Source organism: Anastrepha obliqua, chromosome 4 (assembly GCF_027943255.1).
Source record: "Anastrepha obliqua isolate idAnaObli1 chromosome 4, idAnaObli1_1.0, whole genome shotgun sequence".
NCBI classification, from domain to species: domain Eukaryota; kingdom Metazoa; phylum Arthropoda; class Insecta; order Diptera; family Tephritidae; genus Anastrepha; species Anastrepha obliqua.
In genome coordinates, this window is record NC_072895.1 from 21,672,114 (window position 1) to 21,689,353 (window position 17,240).

The following is a 17,240-nucleotide window of genomic DNA, read 5'->3' on the forward strand; positions in this document are numbered from 1 at the left end:
AGTTTCACCAGTGTCATTGTAATGAGTAATGATGCGATAAACAAAAACTTTATTTACCTTAAGGTGCTCGAGCTCACGAACAATCGCTGGTTGTGGTTCTCCAGCCAAATATAATGCAATCGCACTATTAAGTTTGAAATGCCGCACTAATTTTCTTTTTCCTGGTTTACTCTCGGCAAAATGCTTCCGCTCCCTTGTAAACAATACTCTGGCCTGTGTTTTAGCCATCTAATAGACAGCTGATGACCATGAGTGACTTGCGCGAGCAGTTTGAAGTTGGTTACACTCCGAATGCCGGGCCCTGTATTCGTATCCAGCACAAGAACAATGTAAGCAACATACAACAGCTGATTTGTTTGTATACGGCAGCCCTTTTAATGCATTTTTTGATTGGAAAGCGTAAATTTTGCTAGTAAAAATGAAACACAATTTCATTCAAAGCATTGAAAAAATACCCAGTTTGTAAAAGAAAAAATTATTTTTCATCAGGACAATGCACCGAGTCACTAGAGCATTTTGACGATGGCTAAAATCCATGAATTAAAGTTCGAATTGTTGACGCATCCGCCGCATGCACCAGATTTGGCCACTAGTGACTTCCATCTGTTTCCATACCTAAAAAATGCATGCGTCGAAAGCATTTTTCATCAAATGAGGGGGTGATAACAGCTTTGAAAGCGTATTTTGCAGCCCTTCCAGATTCTCACTTGAGGGATGGAATTTATAAATTGGAATCTCGTTGGAATAAATGTGTTGATGTACTAAATAATATAGTGTATTTTAAATTATTAAATTTTTTTTTATAGAACCGTAACCGTTTCTCCCCTTATTGATTTTATATTTGCCCAGGTCCTGCCACTCCGTTCGTAAAGGGTGAGCCATATAGCGTTTGCTTTTTGAACCACCTATTTTTTTGAGAACGGTAACACAAATGGCATGTCAAATGTGTTCATAATTTACTTAAAGGTTTGACATTTACGAAATGGGACGCTATACGCTTGAACAAAATTGGGAAATATTGAAAACCTATTTTCAAAGAGATGAGTCTTCTTCTTCTTTTCTGATTTTCACATCGGTGGTTACGTCAATAAGCAAAATTGTCGAATTTGAGACTCAGAAAATCCACAAGTTACAGTAGAGAAGCAAAATGAGCGAGGAGCAGCGGTTACAGTAAATGGCGAGCGTTACCGTGACATGCTCAACGAGTTGTTTCCAAAAATTGAAGAGGATGACATGGACGACATTTGGTTTCAACAGGACGCTGCAACTTGTCACACTGCCAAAGTTACACTCGAACTTTCGGCTACCGTTTTTGAAAACCGAATAATCAGCCCAAATTCCGGTATCAATTGGTCGCCTCGGAGCTGTGATTTAAGCCCGTTGGACTATTTTTTGTGGGGAGCCGTTAAGGACAAATGCTATGCGAACCATCCAGAGACAATTGATGCTTTAAAACACGAAATCGAAGTTGCCATTCATGAAATTGGAGCCCAAACAATCGAAAATGTGCTTAAAAATTATTATTTTTCATTCATAAATGACAATGTTCAATCTTCAAAATAAAAAAAAAATGTTTGAAAAAATATTGACTAGTTTTTTTTTATAGCCGATTCAAAAAGCAAATTTTACATGGCCCACCCTATATGAGATAATTTGTATGGTGTTACAAAAACAACAAAAGCGAAATAGTGTTAAATTCAGAGCAGATGTAATGCTTATAACTACCTATATGTATAGTTATTTATATACTAATAACAAAAAAAGTGAAATTGCGCGCCTTCTGATTGGTCCTTTTTGGCTCAAGAGGCAGCAGCACCACAACATACTCCCAAATATGAGTGGTGACAACTATCAAATGGCTGATCGTGAATACTTCTATAATTTTTTAAGCATTTTTCTGACTTAATATTGAGTTGCTTTGATTTCCTGGTACATACCGCCATATACAGTTAGATACGTATACATACAAATTTTGATATTCTCTGGGGTGGCATGTGCAGATTGTGGCTTAGTTTTCCACGCGCCATTCAATTTGCGTCAATGCACAAAAATTTTATTTACATTTCGCTTTTAAATTAAGCAAAAGTTGAAAACAAGCAGATAAATAACATTTTTACAACAAATTGATTAAAGTGCAATGTGTGCTCCGCTGCACTGTGTGTGTGTGTGTGTGTGTGTGTGTGTGTGGATGTGAGTGTGCAGTCACTAATGTACTGCTATTTGTGCCAAAATCAATTTGATTTTATAGTCTTGCCCATTAGCTTTTCAACAGCGGTTGATTATAAAATTTTTGAGCACAATCTCTGGGGGTCTAAGAAATTTATTGAAATATTTTGGGGTGCGCTGCATAAATAATTTATGATTTTATTTGTCAAAGTAATTTAAATGAATAAATTTCGGCAATTGCTTGACATTTTTGGTTGAATTAAGCATCAAAGTGCAGCTTCAAGCTCGGAGGGTATGGGCGTATAGTAATAAGTAGACTGAAATCTGGTTAGGCGTAGTCGACATTAGTACTGCAACGATTGGTTGAATAGTAGAAGACCCTGAATTCTGGTACACAGAGTTTGGTAACTAGAATAATACTTCAAATCTGCCCACTGTAAGTACAGTTTTTGAACCTGGCGAAACTACTAAATGAAGATCACAACTCCGCAGGCGTAAATCAGCTTGATTTTATTCTACATAATTTTTTAAGTTACTAAATTCACTTTGCAGTTGATTTAATTGAACCATCTAATCTGAAAAACAATGTTTTGAGGGGGTTTTAATTTTTCTTATGGCATACCACATGTTCAAACTACCAATTTGGAGATTCTCCTTTTTGTCAACAAGCATCAAAATGAAAATTTTGAACTCCAATGTACGGCTGTGAGTCGTGGCACATGGCTGCTAGCGATATAAAAAGAGTACAAGTACTGGACAGAAGTCGTCTCGAATAACAGACTATGGGAGATAACGCAACAAGATGCCATTACAGTTGAAGTTAGGAGAAGAAAATGGCGAGGGATTGGCCTGCGTAGGTCAGTGGGCGACGTAAGGAATATGGCCATCGAATTTAATCCGCAGCGCAGCCGTAGGCCAGCACGCCCAGTACATACTTGGAGAAGGCAGACCGAGCTCGAAATTGCAATCCCTAACAAGAGCTGGAGAGAGATACCTTCAGATAGAGAAAATTGGAATATTTTTATATTTCCATGTAGAAATAATGGGAAAATGTATGTACTATATATTATATAACACACAACATGAGCACTTTCAGAGATGAATCGTTTGAAAATTTGAATTTTTACAAGTTGGCACAAAATTAATAAAAAAAATTAAAATTATTTTGAATGATGGAAATCTTTATTTTGACCTTTGCACGCTCCATTGCGCTCCTCAGTATATACTTATATATTTTCTTGGCATTCCTATAAATTAATACTATTTATTTATTTATTTATTAAACCAATGAATATAAAGATTCCTACAGGCTAAGTGGCAATAAAAAACAAAATACAATTAAACTATTAATAATAAATACTCAAAGTTTTTAATAGGTGATCTTTTGAAAATGAAAGATCTATCTCACCAAATTTAGAGATTTTATTAAACTCAATTAAGGTTATAGTAATAGGAGCCTTTCGAGCATAAAGGGATTTTGAAAGACCAACATAGAAGAACTCCGATCTAGGCAGAGCTCTGGCTGCAATATTGAAGAAAATCTTTTCAAGAAGCACCGGACAGTCAACAGCAAAAATGAAAGATAAAGATAGGATTATGCAATGATTTAAGTTGATCAATATGTAGGGATAGGATCCAAAAAGCGTAAATTACGCAACGCGAAATGTACTATAAGAATACTTTTTGGAATCGTTCAATTCTAGCAGCATGTCACGTATAATTAGGAGACCAAATGAAGGATGCATACTCCAGTTTGGAACGCCAAACGCCGTATACAAAAGCTTCAGCGCATAAGGGTTGGAGAAATCGGAGCTACGACGTCTAACAAAAGGAAGCATAGCGTAAGATTTGACAATAGTTAAATTTACATCACTAGTAAAAGTAAGCTTCGAATCCACTATTACACCGAAGTCTTTAAATTCAATTACCTACACGTGACATGTGATAAGAGGAGGCAAGAACAGTGGCACGCTTGGGAAAGGTAATTTGGAAGCACTTATTTATGTTGAGCGATAGACGATTTTTGATACACCAGTTCCTGAAATGATCTAAATTAATGTGTATCAATTCAGAGTGGAGGGAGCTAGTAATTGTCGAATAAATCTTAACGTCGTCTGCATAACGCAGGAATCTTTCTGACTAGAAGCAAGAGTGAATATCATTGATAAACAGAACAAAAAGAATTGAACAGAGAATACTACCTTGTGGAACCCCAAGACAAGCTACGAAAGTAAGAGACCTGACATTGTCGACGACGACAAAACAATGGCGATTATGCAAGTTAGATGAGATCCAGCTTAAGAAGGCTGAGTGGAAGCCAATGCAGGCTAATTTTTTATTAGTATTATATGGAAAACCCGATCAAAGGTCTTAGAGAAGTCGGTATAAACGTTGTCAACCTGGTGCCTTGATTGGAAGGCAGCGATACAATCATCCGAAAATACAGCTAAAATAGACACTATTGAGCGGCCCGGAAAGAAGCCAGCATGGCACGGACGCACTAGGTTCTTGACAGCAAAAATCAATTTGTGCTGGATGATGTATTGAAAAAGCTTGACAATGGCGGAAAGCTTTGAAATAGACCTGTTGTTACTAATATCGTTTTTATTACCGCTCTTGAAAATGGGTGAAATGAAAGTCAATTTCCAGGCAAAGATTAACAACAAAGGGTGTAGTAAAGAATCACACTGCTGGAATAACACCGCAGACAGACCATCAACAATAGTGTTTGAAGAAGATTTAAGTCGAGTAATGCCTCTAAAGACATCTTCAGTGGCCAATACTAGCTTGCCGAAGATCTATTGACTATTTCTATATCGAAGAAAACATTTTCCTCACTGTCGGAGGCCGATGCAAAATTTGACTTAAAGAACTCCGGGAAGAGATTAGCGGCATCAGCTGGAGTATTAGCAGCTTTGTCAACGAAAAAAAGAGCGGATGGAGTATTGGGAACACATTTTTTCAAACTTTCAAAATTCCAAAACGCTTTCAATCAGCAAAAGATTGTTCAGTTTCAAAAATCTTTCGATGCTTCATTTCGATACTTCAATAATACCAAAAGTCCGGGATCCCGGGAGGAGCGACTGTAGTATGCACGCATTAAAAATTTTCTACTAATTTTCACTGTAATGACAGAAATACACCTACTATATACACACGCATACAGGTGTAGTGACGTTGCTAATAACTTTTTCGGTTGCTAATAACTAAGTTCGAGCTTTACGTTTTCGCACTCTGCAAGTACTAAATGACGTCTTTAGCGTATTATGGCAAGAGGCAGTGATAAGATGATAAGCACGAAAAGTCACACAGATTTATAACTGGTGTGCCATCTTTTTATTTTCCATTCTTCAAAGTTGGTACTGTCAGAATTCGGATACTAAAAATGGAGCAATACTTACAGTGGGCCCATTGCTACCGGATTTTGTTTATACTTGCATGATCAATCCTTTGTACTGGCTTAAATTTGAAATGGCTTAAATTGCTTTAAATACTTTCAATAAATACAATTGAAGCCTTTTTAAAATCCCATTTAAAGTTTAATGCAAATGACAACTAAAAATTTTTTATATTAAGACTTCAAGGAGTAAGCCAAGACAAATTTAAAATTAAATGAGTTGACACTAATTAGTGCTTTCAGTTTTATTATAACATTTTTTCCGAGTTTACTTGTTCCTGCCTCTACGTTGCTCCTACATCTGCCTCATTGCTTTTCGTCTGAATTAGCGTCGGAATTGTGTGGGAATTTTTGAAGTGCTGCTACAGTGGCCACTGCAATGCACGTTGACTCCACATAGCTTTTGCCCGCAAATTGTTTGATTCCAATATTTCGTGTTGTTGGTATGCATAATGTTTGTTGTTGCCCGGTAGGAGTTCGAGCCCCATTCTTCATCTTTAGTCTCGCCTCTGGGTAGCAGATAAATCGTAGCGGATGTTTGGTTCATCACCCATAAATCGTGAATTTTTGTTATGTTGCGGCAGCAATAAAAAATATAAAATATTAAATAATTGCAAATTCATCGCTTAAGTGCACGCAAACAAATGTGTGAGATTTTAATGCGGCTAAGTTAAATACTAATACACACACACACACCTACGTATGCATTAGCGAGTGCATAAATAAGACATTAATGTGTTAAAGCTTTTTGTTTTGAATGCTGGTGAACAAAAAAATTGATGTGTAAGTACATACGAGGGGGGCTCAATAAGTACCCGTGCTAGAAATGAAGACATAATTTTTTTAAGAATTTTTTTTTTATTTTTCAACATAATCCCCTTTTAGAAAGATGCACTTCACCATACGCTCCGGCCAATTTTTTAACCGCTCCAAAAATAGGATTTGTTGAACTCTCCAAAATGCGCCTCTGTCTCGGCGATGACTTCCTCGTTTGAACTTAATTTGTTTCCCGCGAGCCATTTCTTCATCTTAGGGAACAAATAAAAGTCGCAGGGAGCGAAATCGGGTGAATCCCGGGCGGTGCGGCTGCAATTCATAACGCAATTCATGCAGTTGGGCGGTGACAACTCCGGATGTATGTGCAGGTGTGCAATTGTGGTGAAACAGCATCGTCTTTTTCGCCAAATGTGGCCGTGTCTCCTTCAAGTTTTTGTGAAAGCGATCCAATAACTCACTGTAGTATTGCCGCATTCCAAAAAACGTCACCATGACCTTTCCAGCCGATGGGACTGTCATCGTCTTCTTTGGGGCAAATTAACCAAGAGAAGACCATTGTTTTGATTGTTGCTTAGTTTCTGGTGTGTAATAATGAATCCTGGTTTGAAAAATGCAGGTCCTCGATGCAAAAATTCCTTCAGACCTCGCTTAAGTTGCTCCAAATACTGCTTCGAAGTTAACAGCCGCATTCGCTTGTTGTCCACCGTGAGCAATCGCGGCTGCTATCGGGCCGACAATTCTTTCATCGCTAACTTATCATGTAAGACATTAGTTGATGTTCCGGTCGACAAACCTATGGCATCTGTTACTTCGCGCACTTTCGTTCGTTAATCAGCGAGACTCATTTCGTGGACTTTTTTGAATGATATCCTAGGTGGCCCCGTCTGCCGAGTGTCCTGGTCGCTCCTTATCAAAAACGGGTGTCCGCCCACGTTTAAGTTCGTTGCCCCAATATCTAACTGTGGTCATAGATGGCAAAGCGTCCCCATAGACAGCGTCCAACTTTGCTTTTATCTCCTCGTATTTTTCCCATCCAAATCCGAACTAACCTGTCAATCAGCCTGAAATTTGTTTTGTCGCTAAGACTAACTTCCCTCAAGATCGCCCTCTATCATCAAACACGGGCACTTTTTGAACCACCCTCGTACATGGTGGCTATATAAGGAGGTTAGGAAAAGAAATTAAAAAAAAACTCAGCAATCGTGTGAGATGTCAAATTGATGCTGACTTTATTTTGAAGCAACATTTAACTTTAGCGTAATCATTCTCATGGCCTTCTTGGATTCCACGTCAAAGGATTGTCATTCGTAATATTTCATCTTTTATCATCCCCCTGACGACGGATCAGTGTACACCCTCGCTTAGTCCAAGCGGAACATTCTCCACCCACATTCCATCAAGGGAGGAGTGGACTGGGTGCAACATTTTGAGACAGGGCTTGGTGAGTCTGTTCACGGATGGCTCGAAGTTGGAAGGAAGGGTTGGCGGAGGAGTATTTTGCGACGAAGAGCTCCCCATCACACTCATATTCAGGTTACCGGATCACTGCAGTGTGTTCCAAGCACAGGTAGTCGCCATCAAAGAAGCAGCTGATTGGCTACTCACTTGCAGAATAACTGTCAAGAATGCAAATATTTACGGAAATTAGGGCAATGGGTTCAATGACGGAGCATTCGAAACTGGTTGGGCAATGTCTGGCCTCTCTTTCGATCGCATCCGAATTCTTTGATTTAAGGTTCATTTGGGTACCTGGTCATAGCGATATTATGGGAAACTGCGGGGCGGATGAGCTGGCCAGACAAGGGACCTGTGAGGTAGTTTCCTCGCGAAAGGAGAGGAGGAACGATGGGCTTCGCGTCAACTCAGCGAGCGCTGGGCAAATACACAAACTTGTAAGCTGACGAAAATCTTTTGGCCACGTGTGGATTGGAGGCCTTCGACGGATCTTCCATGAGACTTGTAATCACTTCGAGTCCTTTTTGCGTCAGCTGTATGGAGGATGAGGTGGAATCATCTCAGCACCTGCTTCTTAGCTGCCCTGCTCTTGCGGGATTAAGAATTAAGCATCTTTGCTCTCACTTCTTTTCCCCGTCTGCTGATATAGCAGGCCTTGATATAAAAAATCTGATGAACTTCATCAACAGCATAAAGCAGTTAACACAACTGTAACTCAGTTATCGTCCGTCATTTCAATACCCAATCTTCTTCCTCCCTCCTTCCCCCGAACCCTTTCCTATGTCTTCTTTCATTCTAACAGTTTCCTTCACCTTCATCCTTCACAATGGATGCATTTGATTTCTTCGTCCAAATGTGCCCACTCTTTGGGCAAATGGATATTTTCTTTTAATGCTGAGATGGTCGCTCGGTTTGTTTTCATAGACTTTACTTTTGAGCTACCCAAATAGAAAAAAGCTTACAGCCACCTGTCCACTGCCTCAGCCACATCGTGCCTAAATGACCCGTCCGAATAACGAAGCTAACGCGGTCCCCTCCCGGCTAATACTCTCAATGGTTAAGGAGAAACCAGACAAGTATATAAACATTTCAAGTTTTGTTTTAATTAAATATGTAATGATTTCGAATTAAGCGTGGGAATAACTATTTGTATGCAAATTTTGTTGAACTTGATTAAAAACTTATGCGAAAACATTTATGTATATACAGGGTCCGGTACTCGAAGTGTAACTAACTTGGAGGTAGTCATCAAAAGACTGCAACGTCACGTGACATGGTTCAAAAAGTGAATAAGCTTGAGCGAAATCTCCGACGAAGTGCCAATCAAATGGCGAAAGAACTGAAAATATCTGACCGTAGCATCCGCCGCATATTGAAAAATTATTTCAAAGTCAAGCCTTACAAGATCCAAAAGGCGCATGATCTCTCACCAAAACAGCAACATGTCAGACTTGAGAGAGCGCGAAGGGGTTGCTGCGCTTGGCCTAAAGCAGTCCATTTCCGAACATTGTGTTTTCTGACGAGAAAATTTTTCAACTTGAGCAATTCGTAAACTACCAAAATGATAGGGTTTATTTGACCGATCGTTCGTACGAGAATTTGAGTCGTCGATTGATCACCAGGAGGCAGCACCCGCCACAGGTAATGGTTTAAGCGGCTGTAACCGCAGATGGGCGCTCTCCAAGCGTTTTCATCGAGCCTGGCGTCAAGGTAAATGCGAAATATTATCGGGAAAGTATTCTGGAGGTTGCTTTGAAACCGTGGCCAGACAAACAAGACCATGGACGTTTCAACAAGACTCGGCACCGTATCACAAAGCTCGAGTGAACGAAGAATGGCTAAAAAACAACGTTCCGAACTTCATAAAACGCGAGTCCGATGGATTATTCTCTTTAGGCCATTTTGGAGAGTCCGAACCAAAAGATTCACCAGTCTCGAGGTGCTGAAAAAAGCCAATGTCCGCGAGGGGGCCAAAATACCTGCAAGGCCATAGTCAAGGCAAAAGGTGATCATATCGAGCAAAAGTAAATTGATTCTTAATTTTGTACCATTTCCACACAGATTTTTTACTTTCAATTGAATAAATTGAAATTGAATTGGTTACACTACGAGTGCCGGACCCTGTATGTACGTATGTATGTCGCTTATAGCAGCGTCTATCGGTGAGCTCATAGCGTTTGACAAGCGAGCTACATAACATAATTCGTTTTCAAAAACAAAAGAACACACCTACATACACACATACTTATGTACACATGTATAGTACATATACAAATTTAAATGTTAAGTATACAGACTATGGTGTGATATTATGGCTCGAATCGATATTCAATAGCACTCAATAAGGTAGAAGATTTGCTCTTTTTTTGAATTCGGTAAAAAAATATGGTCAGAATTTTTATTGATTTAGTTTGGTTTGAAAACAAAAATTGTATGAAAAGGCCTACTTTTAAATACAATTTTATGGTTTTTCTTTGTGACTTGGTCGGTAAAATGGGCAGATTTGGAGGCACGCAATAATTTTTCATTAGGTGTCCAATAGTGTTTTTCTGCATTTTAGGAGTCTCAATTACTTGGAATTGAGTAAACCCTTTTGAGTAGGAAATTTTTGATTACACGTGGATTATAAACTCCAGTTTACGAATAGAGAGATCTGTCCGCAGTTCAGAGAAATACGGTATTAACTGCACAAAAAAGCTTCCATGTCACTTAAGTAATTGCCTCCAGAGGCCAACCTCCAACCTTTAACCTGATTGCACTTTGAGCAGCGATGGAAATAACGCAAAAGTCGATGGGAAGTAAATGCAAACCGACATTCAGGGCAGCACTGGGGCAATTTCTACATGCTACGGTCCCATACATACAGTCCTTTGCACCCTCCTCAGTTTGGTGATATTATAGCCATTCCGAAGAGCTTCCCACAAAACGAGGCACACATACGCTTGAGCTCCCATTTTTTGCCGAACATAGATTCGCAGGCGAAGAAAGCTATACTGGACATTTTTACCCGGTTTTCATTGTGTAGCTTCCAATGGAGTTTTGGAGTCAAGTATCGCTCTAAGATACCTAACTTGCGATGAAAGCGGGAGGACGTTGCTGTTTAATTTGGGAAGTCTAAAGTGTGGAGGTTTATATTTTCTGGTACATAGCACCAGCTCCGTTTTGTCAGAGTTGATTCTTAGTTACAATTTAGAGTACGTTTTGATTTTTGAAGTATGTTGGATACGGCTTCCGAAATTTGAGGCCAAATAAAATATCTGCTACACTTTGCTAACAGAGAAACACGAAAATGACGCTGTTTTTGTCTATTTAGTGACGGAAAACGTTGAGCAAAACTCAGCAGGATTGTACGTATTCTTAGTGGTCGTACCAATTGAAGGAGATCGTCAAAACTCAAAGATATGATGTTTGATTTCAATCCAAATAAAAAGCTTTAACAACTCGAAATAGATCCAGATATTCTAAACCATTTTCAAAACACTGTTTTGCATTCAGGTAGCAGTCACTAGTCACTGGGAAGGCACAGAATTCATACGACACTGGATGCGAGTTCTAGGTGAAACAGTTTATTATTCCTTCTTAAATAGCGCCTTGTAGGCTTCTAAACATAGATAACAAAAAAAGATAGAACTCTCACCGGATACTATACGGGACATTGTAGTCTTCCTTATCATATCAGGATACTTCATGACTAGTAGAAACAAGCGTCTTCCTATCTCGCGATTTGTACGAGGAAACGTCAGAGCATATCCTCTGTGAATGTGTAGCTCTCGCATAGACTCGACATAGACTCGCACACCCAGATGGTGTAACTCTAAACCCTGTGGGCTGAATCAATCGAATGATTGGCCCATCCAAACTTAGTCGGCCACGGTTGCACTGGTTTAAAAATAATGATTTATTTACCCATAGTTTGGTTCATCCAATTTCTATGTAACATCGGCCGCTGATTCTGAAAATTCACATACTTTTATTTCTGTCATGTTTTAGAGTAGGAAAAAAGGTAGATCGTAAAAATGTCTAATATTTGGAGAATTCGTTGATCGATCAAACAAGTGATATAAAAAATTAAAGGTAATGAATTTGCCAGCTTTCATTGGCACTTAACTTTTGAGTAAAGTTAAATGTTTCCAAGATATTTACAAAGTTTTCCAAAAAAAAAGGAAAAAGTTTTTGTTAGAAAATTATGAAAATCTTCAATTTGTATAATAAAAAAAATATATAATATATATAATATATATAAATTGTGATTCAAAAGTGATGCCGATCATGGACAGCAGGTGTTGCTGACATGTTAATTTCTTTAAAATTAGACAATTGATATAACGGGCTTGGCAAACTTAATTACGGATCTATACTCAATTGAAAGATCCAAACATTTTATGAAAATTATCGTTCTGCAAGAAGGCACTTCGCATTTTCACCTAAACGGCTGTTAACCAGCAAAACTGCCGCAATTGGGTTAATAAAAACCCAAATATCATTCAAGAAAAAATATATATGTATGTACACCTACACGGAGTCACTATTTGTTATGGGTTTTGGGTTGGCAGCGTCATCCGACCGTAATTCTTTGAAAATGATGCTCCCAGGACGCACTATTTCAGGAAACAACGAATTCAAATGGCCGTCGAAATGTCACGATTTGACACCACTGGACTACGTTCACTGTGGCTACGTTAAAATTTTAGATTTCAGAGCTGGAGAACAAGTCACTACAGGCCGAGCTAAGCGAAAAAGTCATGGGCAATTATACGCGCATCTGGTTTTGTCAGCATAGTTGAGGTGCGCATTTAACGAATGTTGCATTTCATACAAGAATGGCATAGACTATAAAGAGCGTTGTGAAATAAGAAAATTATTTGATTTTATTATTATTCTAAAAATTAAAAAAATCATTATTTCTAAAAATTTTGTTGTGTTTTATTTATAAAATATGATCTGCGGTCTTCTTTCTTGTCATCTTTTTTAAACTTAAAGTATATAAAAAAAAAAATTAAAACAAATATGAAAAAATTGTTTTCTTATATACTTAGGCTTGCCATAAGTTCTGTTACAAGTTAAGCCCGTTATAGACTTGAAATTATAATACTTTTTTTAACACGTTGGCTGCCACGTCGCACGTTTTCGTGCGACACTTAAATGTTACCCTGAGGCCACGTCGCACATTTTCGTGCGACACCTAAATGTTACCCTGAGGCCACGTCGCACATTTTCGTGCGACACGTAAATGTTACCCTGAGGCCACGTCACACATTTTTGTACATTTTAATATGAAATTTTACATAGAATTTGGATTCTCTGGCCTGTGGTGAACATTTTGGTGTATTTCCCATGGCCGTTGTGTATTTTTAATGGTATTTTTTTGGATAATAAAAAAGTTGTAAATTAAAATTTGTCTTTTTATTAATTCTTTTAAAAATTAATTCATTTATGAACAAAACAAATATAAAAATATATATGTATGTAAATTCAAATGGAAGTCAGTAGAAAAACAATAAACTTAAAATTAAAAATTCTATTTTTTAATGGAGATAAGTGCAAAAATTAATTTTTCTGGTGGGAATATTTAGGAAAACATTCTACACATAGTTGCTAGTTCAAGCTCTTTCTGGCTGTTACTCTCTCAGCAGATTTTTTTGACATGGCATAACACAATACACAAGCACGCCTTATTGTTTTTCCGTTGTCGTCCTTTCTTTTTTCTATAAAATGTTTTCCTTTTGTTATGGATTCTGGAGACATGAAGTCCTTTTTATATATTATAAAAGCATTTACGACAGACATTCCTAGTAACAGTTCAAAAGCCACTTTGCGGTACCACTTAACACCTCTTCTGAGAGTGGTGGCGTAGGCGGTCATTTGATCGGATATATCAACACCTAATTTGGCTTTGTTGTAATCAATAACAGCAAGAGGTTTTTCAAAAGCTCGTTGCCTTCGCTTCCTGGTAGAAAACTAAGTAAAATAAACTAAAAATATCAAATACAACTCGAAAACTACAAAAAATTACTGTCGCACATTTTCGTGCGACGTGGCCCCACAACATGTTTTATGATCTCCCAGGCCATGTCGCACGAAAATGTGCGACACAAAAAAACCATTATAACTGCAAAATTAGCGACCAAAATAAAGTCGCGAGTAGTCAAAACTTATTTTTAGGCACTAAGAAACAAAAAAGAACATAAATAAGTTGTTGGCCTCAGGTGACCAAAATTGTTAAATGACACTGCTACTGAACGATCAAAATTCTAAAAAGGCTTTGGCAGCCAACGTGTTAATGAAATTAGTTTCAATTAATTATGTAAATAGTAAAAAAAAAAATTAAATTTTCATTCCATTTGCTCTTACAAAAGCCTTCAAACGATTAGGCCATTCAGCCATGCAACGCACGGTTTCCCTGGATATTGAAATCGCTGCTCGAACCAAATATTATTTGAGACTCTCCGAAATTCTGTGGGCTCTTCGACAGGTCATGTTCTTCAATTCTCACTGGAAACTGTAGTCCAATGGATTCAGATCTGGACTGCCAATATAAATTCTTCTTAGAATTTATGTAAATTTAAAATCCTAATGTACAAAAAACATCTTCATTCGAAAAATCTTTAAGAGCAGCCAGCATACATATTTATATATTTTAATTTCAATATGAGCATATTTAACCACAAACAAAAAAAGAGTCCCATCAAATTCCCCCATCCCCAAATGAAAAAAAATCTCTCTCCAAATGCTCTTAGAAATCTCCAAAATGGGTCGAACTCTCCATATTTGGCACCACTGAGGGTTATGGTTAGTCGAACACACAACGAGTTTATTCCAATTAGTTTTATGTTGTTTTTGACCATTCTAACCTTTTCTTTTTTATTTTATTTATTTCAGATAAAACAACAGTAAATACCAGAGGTGTGTGATGCGAACATAGTTAATAATTCCGAACATAGTTAATAATTCAAAGATATCTAAAGTAATAAAGTCAAAAACTCCACGCAACGAGAATAAGGGAATTTAAAAATCATAATTTTTTCATATATTCTTGAGCAGCGAATTACCGTTACAAGCACAAAATAAAACCTGTAAAGTCGTAGACTTTTTCTTGACGATTTGACGCAGCAAAAGCCGCGCTTCCATCCGTCACGTTGTTGCATATACAAATGAATAGCAAAATCAAAAACAGAACCAGTAAAGCTAACCCATTACAAAAATACCAACAACAACTGCAACAATTACAACAACGCAGCGAAGAGTTAAGCTTCATCAATATACGACGTGAAATCTTCACCTTCAAGCGCCTCAATCACAACCCAGATAGTAACAATCGGGGCAGCATAACGAGCGGCATAAGGCTGAAACACTTGACAACAATAACAACAACAACAACAAACGATTTGGCAACATTATACGATAGCAAACGGTGTCAACAACACTAACAAAACGTGAAACACCAGCAAAACAGCTGAGTTGAAAAAGTAAGCACAGCAGCAGAGCAGCAACAAAGCAAGAAGCAGCTAAATTGCAATCGATTGCTGCAGCGCAGCAAAGAGAAATCAGTGCAACGACAACAAGCGGTGCAAGTCGAGCGCTTGGGCACAAACCAGTTGCCGATTTGCAAATGAGCGACGTCTGGTGACAGTTGTTGCCGAAATATCAAGTGAACAAAAGAACCAAAACAAAAAATAAGGGGAAGGAGCAGCGCCAAAGAAAAGCGTTAAGGAAAAGCTGAGGAAAAGGAGTAAAAAAAAACATACAGAAAAAACAAAAAAAACCCACAAAAAAAAAGAAAGAAAACTGTGCATAAAGGGCGTACAGCAAAAAGGCACAGAGCGGAATAAACGACTCCAACCGGTTGCTAGTAGTGAGCAACAACAGCGCCGATAAGGTAAATAAATACGCCGTTGCAACGGTTGAGTGCAAGCGAAGAGCAAAAAATAAACGAAAGCAGCACGAATAGAGAACCGCAAGTTTGAGAGTGAGCAGAGGTGAGAGGTGAGAAAATCGATAAGTGCGATCGATTGCAATCGAAGTGAGTGTAAGTGTGTGTTAAAAGCTCGTAAAAATTCAACGAATTGAGTTAGTGAAGAAAATTACACTTACTACTAGAAAAAAAAAATAGCAACAACAATAAGACGCAGCATACAGCAGAAACAGAAAAGCCAAACCAAGCATATAAAAAAGGCACAAGGCACATGGCGCAAGGCACAAAAGGTGCGCCCCCGTTGACCCCATCTGTAAGGCAAAAGCATTGTTTATGAAAAACCAAACCTAAATAAATTAAAAACAAAGTTGATTATACTCGTATAAAGTAAAAAAAATAATAATAATAAAAAAACCAGCGGAGAAATTCGATCGCGCGCGAAACAGTAAAAACAAAAAAATATTGTTCAAAAAAATACAGAAAAAACGAAAAGAAAAACAATAAAAAAGGCGCAAGTCTAAAAATATCACACTACGCTACAAAAGCAACAGAAGTACATTGTCAACAAAAGCAAAAACAATCACCAAAAGATCGCGCACGCTCCATTTTCATATACATATGTACGCAGTGGTCGCGTGCAACAGTTTGCAGCAACGCAGGCGTAGCTCTGCCAGCCGCGAGTAGGCTCGCCCGATTTGGCTGATTTTTGGTGTGTGTGCGCTTCGCTGTACAGCTGTTCGGCTTTTCAGCTCTTAGTTGTTGCTCAACCTGAACCTGATTTTTGTTGCCTGCCATTAGCAACAAGTCATTGTGCGCCTCAGTTGTTGTTAAGGTTAACTGCTGATTGCTGATTGCAGTACAACAGCACGAAACAGTTGTTGTTGTTATTGGTAGCGTTCAACTATAGTTTTTGGTGGTGCTTGCTGATTTCGAGTTTTTGATTTTTATTTATTTTTGTTTGCTTGCTTTTGGCCACTGACGACTTCTTTCGAGCAACGAAATTGTAATTTTCTTCTTATTCTCGATGGTTGATTACTACGCGGATATGGGACAAATCGGTCAAGATGTAAGTAAATGCATTTTTATAATTAAATATTTATTTTTGTATATGCATTTTCATAATTTTTTATAAGTTTATTTTTTTGACTAAGAGTAGAATTTTTACAAATGCAAAGCGCTGCATCTTAGAATGAATTGCGCTGTTAGTATCTTTTATCCATCTTTTATTTGCTAATTTTCTAATTTTATTGTTCTAACCAAATATGTATTTTAAACCAGTTATATTTTTCAGGTTCAAAAGTATATAAATCAGAAATAAGCGTAGTGCACTAAATTTTAAGTACCACTGAAATTTTTTTCTAATCCCACTAAAGTGTAATTTTTTTTCACCAACACAAAATGCGTATAGTGATATTGGAAACTATAAATAATGGTATCATAATTATTAAAAAAAATATATTTTTTTTTTCACTAAATAAAGGGTCGTTAAATTTCAAAGGCCGATGCTGAATGTGAACCACATTCCTTTTGAAA

At 37.8% G+C, this 17,240-nt stretch overlaps 1 long non-coding RNA gene across 1 annotated transcript in view; it reads left to right on the plus strand.

Annotated features, from left to right (window-relative positions):
• Nucleotides 1-16,767, plus strand: part of LOC129243623 (uncharacterized) — a 65,317-nt gene extending 48,550 nt beyond the window's left edge. Inside the window, exon 3 of the long non-coding RNA XR_008582330.1 lies at nucleotides 14,675-16,767. This is a non-coding gene — a long non-coding RNA (uncharacterized LOC129243623). The remainder of the gene's footprint in view (nucleotides 1-14,674) is intronic.
• Nucleotides 16,768-17,240: the final 473 nt, after the last annotated feature.